General features: G+C 42.2%; 1 protein-coding gene across 1 annotated transcript in view; it reads left to right on the plus strand.

Moving 5' to 3' along the window:
* Positions 1–13,809, plus strand: part of SERGEF (secretion regulating guanine nucleotide exchange factor) — an 89,313-nt gene that overhangs the window by 29,878 nt on the left and 45,626 nt on the right. The window lies entirely within an intron of this gene.

Raw genomic sequence — 13,809 nt, forward strand, 5'->3', positions numbered from 1 at the left:
ACAAGATCTATTACTCAATGGTAACATTTGTTTAATTCACTAAAACCTAAATTAATATGAAAAAGGAATGCAGAGTAATAATTAAAAAGGATTCAACTTCACCAGTTGCATAGTTCTGTTTGCCAAACTGAACCAAGTTGCGAAATGGGGGACTTGAAAGGGGCACTTCTATTTCCCCTGCATCCCCTTCTCCACATTATTTCTTCTTTTGCCTGCTGGCAACCCTTGTACGTTCTCTTCAACCACGTCTGCTTCCTTCTGACCTGCATGCCCACTTTTTGTCTGCATCACCTCTTAATCATTATTACTTATACTATTTGTTTATTTATTTATCCTAGTTCTCTGTACTGTGGGGACCCTGTGAATTTGTGAAAAAATAAAGTGAATCTGTGAAAAAATAAAGACCCCCCCCTCCCTTTTGAATGGATGGAAACGTCTTGTGCTTACATAAGACTACCTTAGCATCTAACCCTATATATTAGTGTAAAAATTAGGCTGGAATGTGTTATCTGTGGCTAAATCTGACTTGATTAGCTCTCTGTGCATCACAGATGTCAGGGACAGTCAGTGTAATGGGCATAGTATCTGAATCTGTATTCTGCTCCATCCTTCTGGATTTCATCGACTTGAATATTCAATCTCCCACTCTGAATATTTCAGGATTTATACTACCAATAGTTGGATATGGGTGCATGGATAATGGATTACTTCTATTCATAGGACACTTTCTTAAGAAAGAAATCCGTTTGCCATCTTTACATAATAAACAGTGAACATAGTATATTTGATATCAGAACATCTCCCTTTCTCTAGACAGGTGAGGTATATAGGATTTTATATATATTTTACCTTGAAGTCTAAATGGGAAGAAACAGTAATTCACCGCAGATGTTAATGTTGAGCCCACAGTAAAGAGCGAGATTCCAGTAGCACCTTAAAGACTAATAAAGTTTCTGGCAGGGTATGAGCTCTTATGAGTCACAACTCACTTCTTCACATACCTCCAAGCATTTTTCCTCTGCCCTAATCAAGCTGATTGCAGTGTTCATTGGCCCTTTGCATCTCAATTTTTTTCTTTGCAGTGCCCCTCCAACTTTCTGACTGTGATATAACCACTCAGATGTCTGTTTCAGCTGACTAGGTGAGCTTTGACTCTTTAAAGCTTAGACCCTAAAATGCTTGTGGTCTCTAAGGTGCTACCGGAGAGCATCTCTCTGTGTGTGAAATGTGCAGTCATTGGGGAACTAGCCTGCAGTACTCCAAAGCAGGATGGTCCCAGCAACAGCATACATAAAATGGTATCTTGGCTGAATATGGCTTCTGGCACCTAAAGCTCGTATTAGAATGACATAGTCCCCATGTCCCCTAGGTAAATTTGTCACTGGTAGGTCTCAAACCAAATAGAAGTTAGTTGTGCCAGAACCAGTTTTTGGACTGGCCACCACTGTATATGTTCTTGCAGGGGACAGCCTCTAGAGTGTGAGGATGTGTGATGCGTGATGGTTCAAAGATTGATTTGGAATGTAGCTGGGCCCCCAAACAACATAAGTCCCATTGGAGGGCAGAGTCTCCTGATTTTGGGAATGTGAATATGCACCCTGCCTTGCCCTCCTGTCAGAGCTGGCACCGCAGTTGTGTTCTTCTGCCTCCACATTTGTGTTGGCTTCAGACTGGGAGCTAGGGATAAATTTGCCTCTATATTTCCCCTGGCTGAAAGGTTCCCCAACACTCCAGGAACGTTACCAACCCGTGTCCTCCTTGGTCATCTCAGATTCTGCTCTTTTGAAAGGATTGCATCACCCCTTTCTTTCCCCCAGCCTATCAGAGGCCTTGGCTGAGGCCTTCCTGAGCCTCCTCTAACCCCTCCCACACTCTTCCAGGGGATCCAGGGCCTAGCCTGGCTGTCCCCCACTTCCTGTCACTGGCTTCTGGGTTGCTCAGGCCTACCCCTGGCCTTCCTCCTTGGTCCCACCCCTAGCTTGGCTTCTGCACAGGTGGGACTGGCATCTTTGCCTTCTCGGCCCTTCCTCATCAGCTGCCTTCTCTTGGGGCAGCCTCTAAGGCTCTTGTTATCCTGCCTGTGGGCTTTTCTTTGGCCTGCTTGCTTTCCCCATATCATGCCACAGTTGCCGGAGGCTGCCATGCGCCTGTCCCTTCTACTGCTTCTGCTGTGACCTGTTGGCTGGCCGGTTCATTGGGGAGGTGTCAGATGAGCTGCCCGGCCTCTAAAGCTCCTTCCCCACCCCCAAATAAGGCATCTGAGTCCCAGGCTGGCCACAGCTTGGGGCAGGGTGTATCATGTGTGGTGGTCCAAACCTTATTTTGGGGTGCAGATCTTTTCAATTGTCCAAATCAGGATTCAGGAACTAGGAAAAGCAAATAAGAAACTGGAAACTAGGAACAAACTGGGAACTTGGAACCATCTTCAGCCTCATCTTTACACTGTTGTTAATTAGAGGATGTCTTCTGTTTAGAAACATTGACAAATGGGTGGCAACAGTTTTATCAATTAAGGCCATGTGGCTGTCAAAGAGCATAGGAAGTGTTAACACTGTCCCTTTTCAGGGTTCTTTACAGGTTAGATTGGTCTTTAGAAGTTCTAGTCATGTCTGTTTTAACCCTTAGACAGTACCTGCACCTCTAAGTTAACAGCAGTTCTATTCACACTATGTTCATTTTTTAAAATCACAGAATATGTGACCAGTTGCACGTACTTGTGTTCTTTCCTGATTCTTTTCACAAAATATAGCATGATGAAGTACTTTTTATGACGGTGTTGTCCTAGAACTACATTTGAAGTTCAAAGTACAGTAAAGAAAACCATTTAGAAAACAGAATATTGACATCTAAAATTAGCCATGGCAAGATAAAAGCAAAGCCAGTCCCTTGAGATAAAAGAATAAAAAGGAGAGAGATTCAGAAGGAGAGAGCACCTCCACCTGCAACTGAGGGTGGCTAGGTTCATGGATGCCATTTGCTTAGGAATATAGACAGTGGCTGTTCATATTTTTGAGAAAAATGTTGGGACTCAGAGGAATGTTGGGAGCCATATCCAAAATTAGATAAGGAAGGTTTGCAAAAGGCCTTGGGAAATTAAAGGAATTGGAAGCTGTGGTAACCCTCCGAGAGTGGGGTGCCTTCCTGCGCTGTCTCCCCAGCAGGGCTTGCCAGTGGCCTGGCTTCCTGCACAGCCTCAAAAGTGAGGGAGGATGTGAAGAAGATCTAACAAACATTTGGCCTCTTTTGACATGGCCTGGTTAGGTCACAAACTATGAGACGCTGCCCCTGTAGAAAAGCTATATAACTATGTTTATGTTTCCACAAAGGAAATAAGATTCTCCAGGAGCATCTTCTAAAACCCAATCTGTCAGATCAAGAAGATTGATCTAAGATTGATCCAAAAACAGACAAAGGCCATATAACTCAGGTCACAGGGTTTGGAGGGAGATTCAGATTCATTCTGATTCAACCTTCAGACCAGGAAAGAACATGCTAAAACTTTATCTTGGAACTTGAGTCATTTTTCTATTATTTTTCATTTTTCCTTTATGTTCTTTCCTTTTAATAACATCTTTGAAAAGCCAGCAGTTTCAGAGTATCTGGATTTTGAAGAACCCTATTTTCTTGGTTAAGTTACAAGGAAGAAGGGAGCCCTCACCCCCTCTTTCTTTCACAGAGGAGGACTCATCGACTGCCTCTCCCTCACGATCTCCAGTGTTGGGAACTGGGGATCTGGCTTCTTCTTTGGCCTTGGGCCCCCCTTTCCCTAAATTGAGGCTGTCCCATCTTTCCAGCCAGCCCCACCGGTCCTGGTGTCAGGATTGGATCAAGTACGCCCTTCTTGGCCACATTGGCTGTTCTTCCTGTTCCTTGCTGCTGCTGCTCACTCCCTTCTATATCTTTACCCAGCCCTGCTCTCCTCCCCTGTCCAGATGCTGAGGCCTGGTTGGTGTCATGGAGCCTACCTCTACCCTGGTTGTTCCTTCCCAGCTTCTCCCTCAGCTGAGAGACCGCCTCCATGGCACTTGGCCACCGCTTTGTCTCCTGCTGTTCCTGGCCATCTCCAGCCTATGCTGCTGCTCTCTGACTCATCCTTCCCATCTAGAGCCTCCTCAGTTGGGGCAGCACTGAAAGGGGAGGCGATCATAAGGCCTCTGGGGAGTCAATAGGAGGGGGGTGCCTGCATGCTCTGTTGATACCTCCTGGCCATGGCTGACAACTTCGACTGGCTCCCTGCTCTCTCTGGAGTAGCTTCAGGGGGTGAAGGCTGCTTTGGCAGCTGGCCCACCTGAATCCTGGGTGGCAGCACTCGCCTCTGTGTCGGGAATAGGCACTGTTCCAGGAAAAAAAACCATAATTCTGTTACCTGGCAAGGGCAAGGGAGAAAGGAACATTCAATGTTCAATATGAGGCCAATTCATATTGGCTGCAATTTACTGGGGTTAATGGTGAAGATCCCATTAACCTCTTGAAACATTGAATAAATAAGGCAAGTTTAGCTCTCCAAGTCTCACATTCTCCAAGTCTCAGATTCTGAGCAAACACTGGAGTCTCCTTACAGGAGCTGAAAAATAAGTAGTCCATTATGGCCTGTGTATATACAATGTTCTAGTTTTATTCCAGATAAATCAATAAATGATAGTAAAGAAGAGCTAGGTGTTTAACATCTTTCTACTTGTTGTTTTGACCACTAAAGCATTCCTTGGCAATGTATCAGTGTTTAGGAAACTGAATTTTGTTCAGCTGTTTCTGCACAACTACATTATTATTAATCCTGTCTCAATAGGGCAATTGTAGCTTTTTAAAAGGTTGTGTAGAAACTGAGAACCTCTCTGAGGAATTTTAAAAAAATCTAATATTATGATGTATAACATTGCACTCCATTTAGTTGAGACATGCCAGGTTATCTTTCACTAAAAAGAGTTGTAGTGAATTCTGTGCCTGCACTTATTTGAATAATTCAAAATTTCTCCTTTTCATAAGAGTACCAGAGTGAGTGGTAGAGTTGCAACTTAGGCACTATTCAATTAAATTGATTATCTGGACTTGTTTGGCTTGACTTTGGCATAGCAACTGAGGGAAAATTGCCATTTCTGAATGTCATACCTCTGAAGATGGTCAGGCAAGTTCAAGAGGGGTTAGGTGGTCCTTCAGGTGTGTTGGTCCCAAACAATATAAGGCTTTGAAGGTCAAGACCAGCATCTTGAATTCGGCTTGGAAATAAATTGGGAGCAAGTGTAAAGTAGCCAAGACCAGGATGATATGGTCCTTGTGACCTACTCCAGTCAGCAACCTGACAGCAGCATTCTGTATCGAATTTCGAATACCTTTAATGGCATATAAACCGCATATACATCACAAATTTAAAACAAGTTTTACAATTTCAAGCGCATTGAAATAACACCGTTTAAAAATTTAGCCACCGCTTCCAACAGATCAAGGTTGTGGCTATTTAAAAGATATATAACCTTCTGATCATCTGTTATGCCTTCACTTCCGTACAGGGAGGGGATTATATGCTTCTTCCTATCTTTCTCATAAAGGGAACAATTCAACAGCATATGAGATACTGTTTCCACAGAACCCATGCCACAGGGGCATTCTGTATCAATTGATGTCTACTTCAATTTCATTTTTCATTTTTGGATGTGTTTTTGGCTAGTTATTTTTGAATTTTATGATTTTGTTCTATGAGCTTCTTGAGACACCTTTTTACACTGGGAGAGTGGGTTATAAATACTGTAAATATTTTTGGAAGGACAAAGAATGAATAATATGAAAAGTTAGTACAACTCTGACATTTAAATACTGCCAGTTTTGGTTCTGGTGGGTTTTCTGGGCTGTGTGGCTGTGGTCTGGTGGATCTTGTTCCTAACATTTCACCTGCCAGTTTTACTCACATTATTTATTCTAAGAAGAAACACATTGTTCTTTACTATTCAGAACTATTTACTATTTACTGTTCAGAAGTTTACAGAGAAGTTACCCAAGTTCTGCAGCTGATGGTAAGAAAAGCACCGAAACACAATGCTAATATGATTTTGTTCTTTGTGCATGTGAAGATTGTTCAGATGTGTAAGTTGGTAAGCTTTACAAATGAGGCTTTATATACCATTAATGTTTATTTGAATTGCTGATTATCTAGGTGACTTGTATGTTTTCCAAGAGATATGGACTAGTCTTCTCTGTCATTCCTTAAAACATTTATTTTCCTAATTTTGTCCTCAAACTTTTTGGATTTTGACCCTAGGCATGAGAACACTTTGAGTTGTTGTTTGATTACGTGGACTTGTGTAAATCTGTGGTGTTGCATATGTTTGTCACCAGATGTTTAACTGACCTTTTGATTCCAAGTATTCATCATACCAGAAACCTCCAGCGATTTTGTGTCTACTTGGCTCTCATTCAAAAACCAATATCTTGAGTGCAGCCTCTAACAACCATTGATAGCTCATTTCTAACAATGAGTCTACTGTAGTATGGCGTGGTTAGAGGAAGGAATAAGGATAGGCATCAACCCCAGCATGTTTCACAGAACTGCCCGTAACTATGTGTACAAGTATTAGGGCCTGGTAAATGTAGGTGTTTGCTTCCACTGTTTATAGGATACAATTTTACATGCTGCAGTAAGATTAAGGTTTCAGTTTTTACTTGGCAGGTTATTACACATTATTATTGTTTGTAATGACTAGTAAAGCAGCAGAATAGGAATGTTGTAGTGAGTTATATAACTGGTCAAAATATGTTCTCATTTAAATATTTATCAACTTTCTTTCCATGGACAATGAGCAGAAGAGCTAATTTGCATCTGTCTGAACTCTTGCCTTCGCTCAGTGGAAAATAATTTCACTTCTTGCTGAGAATGAAATTCATAGGCACAAGCAAATACAAAATTCATAAGGCCTTTAAGTGGCTTCAGTGCAATTAGCCTTAGCAGAAACAGTATTTTCCCGCCAGTTTTTTTAAAAAGAGAAACTGGGAATGTATTGTAATACACTGCTTTGCAGGCTGCTGAATCTGATTGGCATGCCAGGAGCATATAGCTAAGTATAGATTGAAACTTGATCAGAAAACATGCCTACTGTGTCTCAGAGACTGCAGAGTAAAATAGCAAATAAAACTGTCCTCCTCCTCATGGCATTCTAATATGAAGTGTAGATGGAAAAGGCTACTGAGAGTATGCCTTAACGTATATCATACAGGTAGCTATAGCAGCAGCAGCTGCTGCTTTGCTATTGGTGGTTTTTAATGGCTCATAAAACATTTGCATATAACACCTCAAAGATCAGTCTAGCACAGTGGTGGCGAACCGGGGGCACGGGTGCCAGAGGTGGTACTCAGAGCCCTCTCTGTGGGCACGCGCAAACAGAGTCACATATCTAGGCTGGCCTGGGCCGTTGGGCTCAATTATTAGCATTAAACCTAAGACCTAGGTTTGGGGAAGCAGTGTAGGTAACCCTGTTAAGCTCTGTTAAACCCCACTGATTTTCATGCGAAGAACTTAACCGCAATCCTTTACCTGAGAGTAAGCTCGGTTGCTGGCAATGGGACTTGCTTCTGAGTAAACCCTCCTAGGGTCGTGATTCAGTTGTTGGAAGAGTTAAAGCAAAGCCACCGACTACCACCAAGCTTACTCCCGAGTAATGGACGCCTTGGAGCCAACCGTTTTTTCTAAACTAAAACCTCAGTATTCAGGTTAAATTGGTGTGTTGGCACTTTACGATAAATAGTTTGGGCAATCGGTCTCGAAAACGTTCGCTATCACTGGTCTAGCAGCAGCATTGATGAGGCTCATGCCACTTTCTCTATAAATATTGTAAAAGGGAGAGCACTTTATTTTTCTATGTTGGTAACTTACTGAGAATAAGGGACATTTTTGAGAACAGGTTGAGCTGCAACTCAGTTGTTGGGAAGTGAATCAGAACCCCATTCTCCTTATCTGGTTCCCTAATTAATCCCAGGGGTCTGCAACCTGCGGCTCTCCAGATGTTCATGGACTTCAAATCCCATCAGCCCCTGTCAGCACCCTAACCCTGAAGCCTCTGATATACAGAGGGCTCTGTGTTCCTTGGATGCCTGTAGTGCATTGACTTTTTATCTTGATAGAACTGCCCCTTTCAAGATACACCTGGGCCTAGTTGCCTGTTACTCATTCTGCCTTCTTTGGGTCTTAAATAAGGTGACCAGATGGTCACCTTTGTGATCCGGGACGGGGGAAGCTGACGTCGTCGCGCGGCGCAAAAGCGCCGCAGGCTTCTGGGGTTACCGTTTGCCGTGACGCAAGCGTAAACTAAACCGATGCCTCTTGACTTACCAGGAGTGCCTGCCGGGCTTCTGGGGGTTGCCATTTGCCGCCCTGTGACAGAGCGGCAAACGGCAAGCCCCAGAAGGCCATGCGCTCCTGCGGCCGGGCGCACGGAGGCTGCCGCACTGCCTTGCGCCCCAGAAGACAGTGCAGCAGCCTCCCAAAAATTGGGACAATTTGTAGAACCCGCGGGACGCGGGACAAATTTTTTAAAGGCGTGACGGTCCCTCCAAAAGCGGGACGGCTGGTCAGCCTAGTCTTAAATATCTTGGCTGTGGTTTGATTACAACTTCTGTCAAACTCTGCTATGAGTGTACTCATGAGGTGTTTCCTATGACTGCCAGAGATCATCCTGTGGGAGCTATTCCTACATCTTTTGCCTTCAGCAGAGGCATTCCACTTCTGAAATGTTGTGGAACGACCACCTGTCCCAGACCTTTCACTTTCATGAGGCACTGACAGAACAAGGACAAAAGTGTACTTCAGTAGGGGAAGGGGAATGAGCTAACAAGGATATGAATGTGATGCCCCTCTCTTGTGACCACTGTAAGTTGCTTTCTTTTTTCAAATATTTTTCATTAGAAGTTTTCCAGGAAAGACAAAAGTACAGTTTCTCACTAAGAAGGCTATGCACATACATTTAAAATTAAATTTAAAACAAGAATAAATAACATGACACTTGACATTTCAGTTATTTATTTATTTATTTATTGTTTAGATTATTGTTTAGACCGCCCCATCCCCAAGGGACTCTAGTACTTGCCCCCCCCAAATTAATCATTGAAGATGATCTTACATTTCATTAACAATCCAAGAATGTTGACTATTTTTCAATGTGTTTATAAGATTTTCATTTCATTTTATGAGATTTCAGCAGATATTTCCAATGTTTCAAACATATCTTTGCAGCTGTAAGAACCAAATGTTTTTACATGAATGCTTAGTGTGAAATTACATGTACTTCTGTGCTCTTTCATAGCCTTTTTAAAGATTATGGCAGTTAGGACAGCAATTGAAAATGTTCAAAAGGATCTTGGGTGAGTGGTTTTTCACCCTTCCTTTCTATCTGTTTCACCATGCTTTTAGCCCTAATAGGGAAAAAATTCATTTAATTGGGGCAAAAAATAGCTTGAGGGATTTTAAACCAGAAAATTCTTTTTTCTGCTATATTGGCTTTGTTCCAGTTGAGGAAGCAAAATAGAATGTCCCTTAGTTGTCTTCATCTTGAGGGGTATTAGCCAAGTAGGGAAGGGAGCCCTTTGTTATCTTCATGTCTTTAGAACTGCATCTCCTCATACTGCCCATGGAGGACCCTTCAGTCCTCCAGTAGTATCCTCCTGGTGGTCCCTGACTCCAAGGACATTTGGTTAGCCTCAACTAGGGCCAGGGCCCTAGCTCTGACCTGCTGAAACTCCCTGTCACCTGACACCAGGGCCCTGGGGAACCTTAACCAGTTCTGCAGGGCCTGCAAAATGGAGATGTTTCATTGCACCTTTGCCTGAGGCAACTACAAGTCTGTTTCATCTTGCTGACCCCCTGATCTCCCCCCCCCCGATCTTCCCCTCTCCTCCCCGTCTGCACAGTGAGTAGATCTGTGATGTGACAGGGATGGATAGATTTCTGGGCTGCTTCAGGATCTACTATGGACATTTGACTAGTCACCCTTGAAATGAAGCTGTGTACTGTGTTTTAATGTTACATTGTTAGAATATTGTTGTTATTTAAATTGATTTTAAATTGTATGGGTTTATGATATTTTGATGTGATTAAGTAATTTATGGCAGTTGCCCTAGGAGCTTTGCTGAGAAAGGGCAGGGAATCAAGTTTAATAAAATAAAATACAATAAAAATAAATTTCCTCAGGTTCAATGCTAAGAGTTTCTCTTCTCTCTTAGGCCCCTTCCACACACGCAAAATAATGTGTTTTCAAACCGCTTTCACAACTGTTTGCAAGTGGATTTTGCTATTCCGCACAGCTTCAAAGAGCACTGAAAGCAGTTTGAAAGTGCATTATTCTGCATGTGCGGAATGAGCCTTAGTTCTGGGGAAATGATGGGAGAATCTCCATTTCTATGCATTCTTTATATTATTGAATAAGTGAAGACTTTATCTGGTACCTTTCCTCGTGTATGCCAGGATCCTATAGCTGTGCACATACATTCAGTCTTTTTTCTCTGTGTTTTTCCCACCTATAGGATATGCTGGTATTGTCTTGATATAGTACTGACCCTTGTTTTTTACTTTATTTCTGGTGAGTACTTCTGGTATTTAGAAATCTCTCTCTGCTTTCTGTCACCAATTTTACTGTTAGGCGGAATGATAATGCACGATATTAATACTAAAATATTCCCTGACTTGACCAAGATGGCCCAGGATAGCTCAATCTCATCAGATCTCAAAAGCTAAACAAGGTTGCCCCTGGTTAGTATTTGGATGGGTAGACCACAGAGAAAGTCCGGAGTTACTGTGCATAGGCAATGGCAAACCACCTATGAATGTCACTTGCCTTGAAAACTATGGTGTCTTGATGGCACTTTCCATCCCTAGGGAAATCCCCTCAAATTTATATCAATCCTGCTATTTTCTGGTTCATTTAAACTAATGAGATGCTGTGTGTTTACTGTTATCCTTTTCTCTCAGTTTGCATGCATGCACATTTAGACAGGTGTACATACACATTGCATACAATGGGGATTACTTTAACTATGCTGAATGGTACTTTACTAAGTCAGTGTTCCCTTGTCTCTTAGTAAAGAAGCAGACAACTTTTACTGCTTTCTACCCTGTGCTCAGGGAGTAATTTCATGCAGGAGAATTCAGAACAGACACTAGGTGTCAGCTGATAGACGTTAGCCAATAATTGGGAGAGGGTGAGGAGCTGTCCTGACAAATTTCATTGCAGCTTGGTTGCCAGGGAAACTGCTTCTTTTGTGCATATACTCTGTGTGTTTGTGCAGAAAAAAACCTGCATCATATGAGTGCTGCTTCAGATACTGCAGTGTATGGAAAAGCACTGTCACAGCACAGCAGAGTCCCTCATCCTTATTTAGCTGAGGACAGTGAACCTTGCTTTAACGTTGTCTGTTCCTTTCCTTCTAATATTTGGATGAGTCATGGGGCTGAAAATTCTTCTTTTAAAAAAAACAACCTTGTGAGCTGGCTCTGTGCATATGTCCTTGCTGGCGAGGCATGATTATCACGAGAAGCAAGCAGGCATTTTAACACAAAGAAGCATGTGTTGTCATAATTTTGTTTTTTGGCAGAGGGAGAGGAACATTTTGCTGTGGGAGATGATAGCCATAGGTCCGTTGTGCAGCGAATTTCAGGGCATTTCAGTAGCAATCTGTGCCACAGCTCAGTTCTCTGTAGTATAAATATACTAAGGCTTTGAAGCATAAAACCCATGTTTAAACTTTTTTTTCATTACTCACATCTGTCGTTTTGAGACATTCAGTAGGGAGCTGACTACAAATATTGACATGTGTCTCTGTGAGAAGTTCTTGTACTCCAGATGTTAAAAAGCCTTGTGAGTCAGCTGGTGTAAGAGTAAAAGTTAATATTTTATGTTCAGGAGAAGTGATAGAAGTGATAAAAGGTACAGGCCATTTTGACACTTCCTAAATTTTCTTCTATAGTCTTGATTTGCCATACTAATTAAAAGATCTCTTTGATCAGTTTCACAGATTTTGCATTTTATTGTCTTTTATTCCCACTTGTTACAGATTTTTTCTCTCTGACCACATATCTGTCTTCCTACTGAGGATACAATTCATGTCAGTGGTGGCCCAGACTCCGACAGGAGTAAAAACAATCTGCCATTAAGCATTTTGAGTGAATTTGGACCATTCATTGTTTATTAACCTAACATGCCTAATAAAGTTGTTGTGATGCACCACATGGAGGCAGTGAGAGCCATGCGATCCTTAGGTCAGGTGGAATAACAATGAAATAAATAATTCTGACAGTGCACACACTAATCTGGAACAGTACGCCACACTAAAATCTGCTGTTCTTTTAAGTGCCAGAATGCTGCTTTTCCTCCTGCAACGTACTAATGTGGGTAGTCTGCTAGAGTCTGTTCCAACTAACATGAACTGTGTTTTCATCAAAAGCCAGCAGATTCTGCCTTAAAAGTGAGATGAGGAAGGGCTCAAATTGTTAACATTTAAGAACAAACAAATGAAATGTTTTTGCTATGAACCTAGAATGAAATTAATTTTCTTGTCACAAAGAATGTAGCTGAGGTTGCATGCTTACTTTCTGAACAGTGTCCTCAACTTGCATCTGAGGGCCCCAACTGTAAGGTAAATACTGTTATCTCTTTTAACTTATTTGCAAACAGCAAACATACTAATGTCTTCACAGGAGCGCAAGGTAAATCACTACCAATTCCCTTTTACTAGTACAGATTTTTTAAGAATAAAATTTCTGCCATAAAGGATGCTCAAACTAGCAGTCTTGCCCTCTGTACAACCAATTCATTTAGGGTTTTATGGGATCTTTGTGCAAGTCCTGTTGAAGCATATGAAGTCTGAGAGCAAACAAGGATGTGAAACATTTTACCATCCTAAGCAGAGTTACACCCTTGGCATCAGTGGGCTTGGAAAAGTGAAACTGTTCAGGATGGCACTGTGTATTCTGTAGAAATTGCACGATATTTATATTTATAATAGGGAAGAGTGGCCCCACCTGTAGATATCTAAATCAGAATATCAGGGCCACATTAACACTAAACAAATTTTTCGACAAATTTGAGGGACCTTCCAGATTTGCAGAAGAATCTGAAATATGGGTGGGTTGTATCTCCCCCTCAAAAAAGATAATTCTCTGTGTAGTCACAGAGATTGTGCTTACCTTCCTTCTGTAGAGCTGGCAGTGGTGCGCTCAGAGAGCCACTCTGGGTCTGGAGGCTGGCAGGTGAGGAAGGTAGGGTATAAATGAAGTAAATAAATATATAATTAATATAGCGGAAGATGGGAGGCAGAAAAAAGGTAGGATTGTGACTGCCTGAGAAGAAGAGAATAAGGCTGGTAAAGGGGAGGGCATTTTGGTTGGGCGGGGAGGAAAATTGGAAATCATTTGGAGAGGAGAAGACAGAGGAAAGTGAGGTGCCCTCCATAAATCCTTGAGTGTTCCCTACTGTGCAAGTGGGTCAGCCCCAGCAGTGGACACTTAATTGGGCCTCAGTTTTTCTAGGTAGAGACCTGCTAGAAGGGGAGAGCTGAAGATAAATGTAAGTTGGGAAGAAGTGGGGACACTATGGGGGCTTTCAGGAAATGGAAAGAGGAAATGGGGGGGGCATGAGATGCTCCCTTCAAGTCCTTGTGCATATTTAATGTGGAAGCAAGGTTACAAGATTAACATATTTGATGGTAATTTTTAAAAATCACAGTTTTCCATAAGGCAGAGTTTGAATTAGAAAGAATGTGTGCATGCATGCATGCTTGTGTGCTTTTAATACCTGCTCTGCTACCTTTCCATATGGAGACCTTGCTTTCATGATT

The sequence above is a fragment of the Sphaerodactylus townsendi genome, linkage group LG02 (assembly GCF_021028975.2).
Source record: "Sphaerodactylus townsendi isolate TG3544 linkage group LG02, MPM_Stown_v2.3, whole genome shotgun sequence".
Lineage (NCBI taxonomy): Eukaryota > Metazoa > Chordata > Lepidosauria > Squamata > Sphaerodactylidae > Sphaerodactylus > Sphaerodactylus townsendi.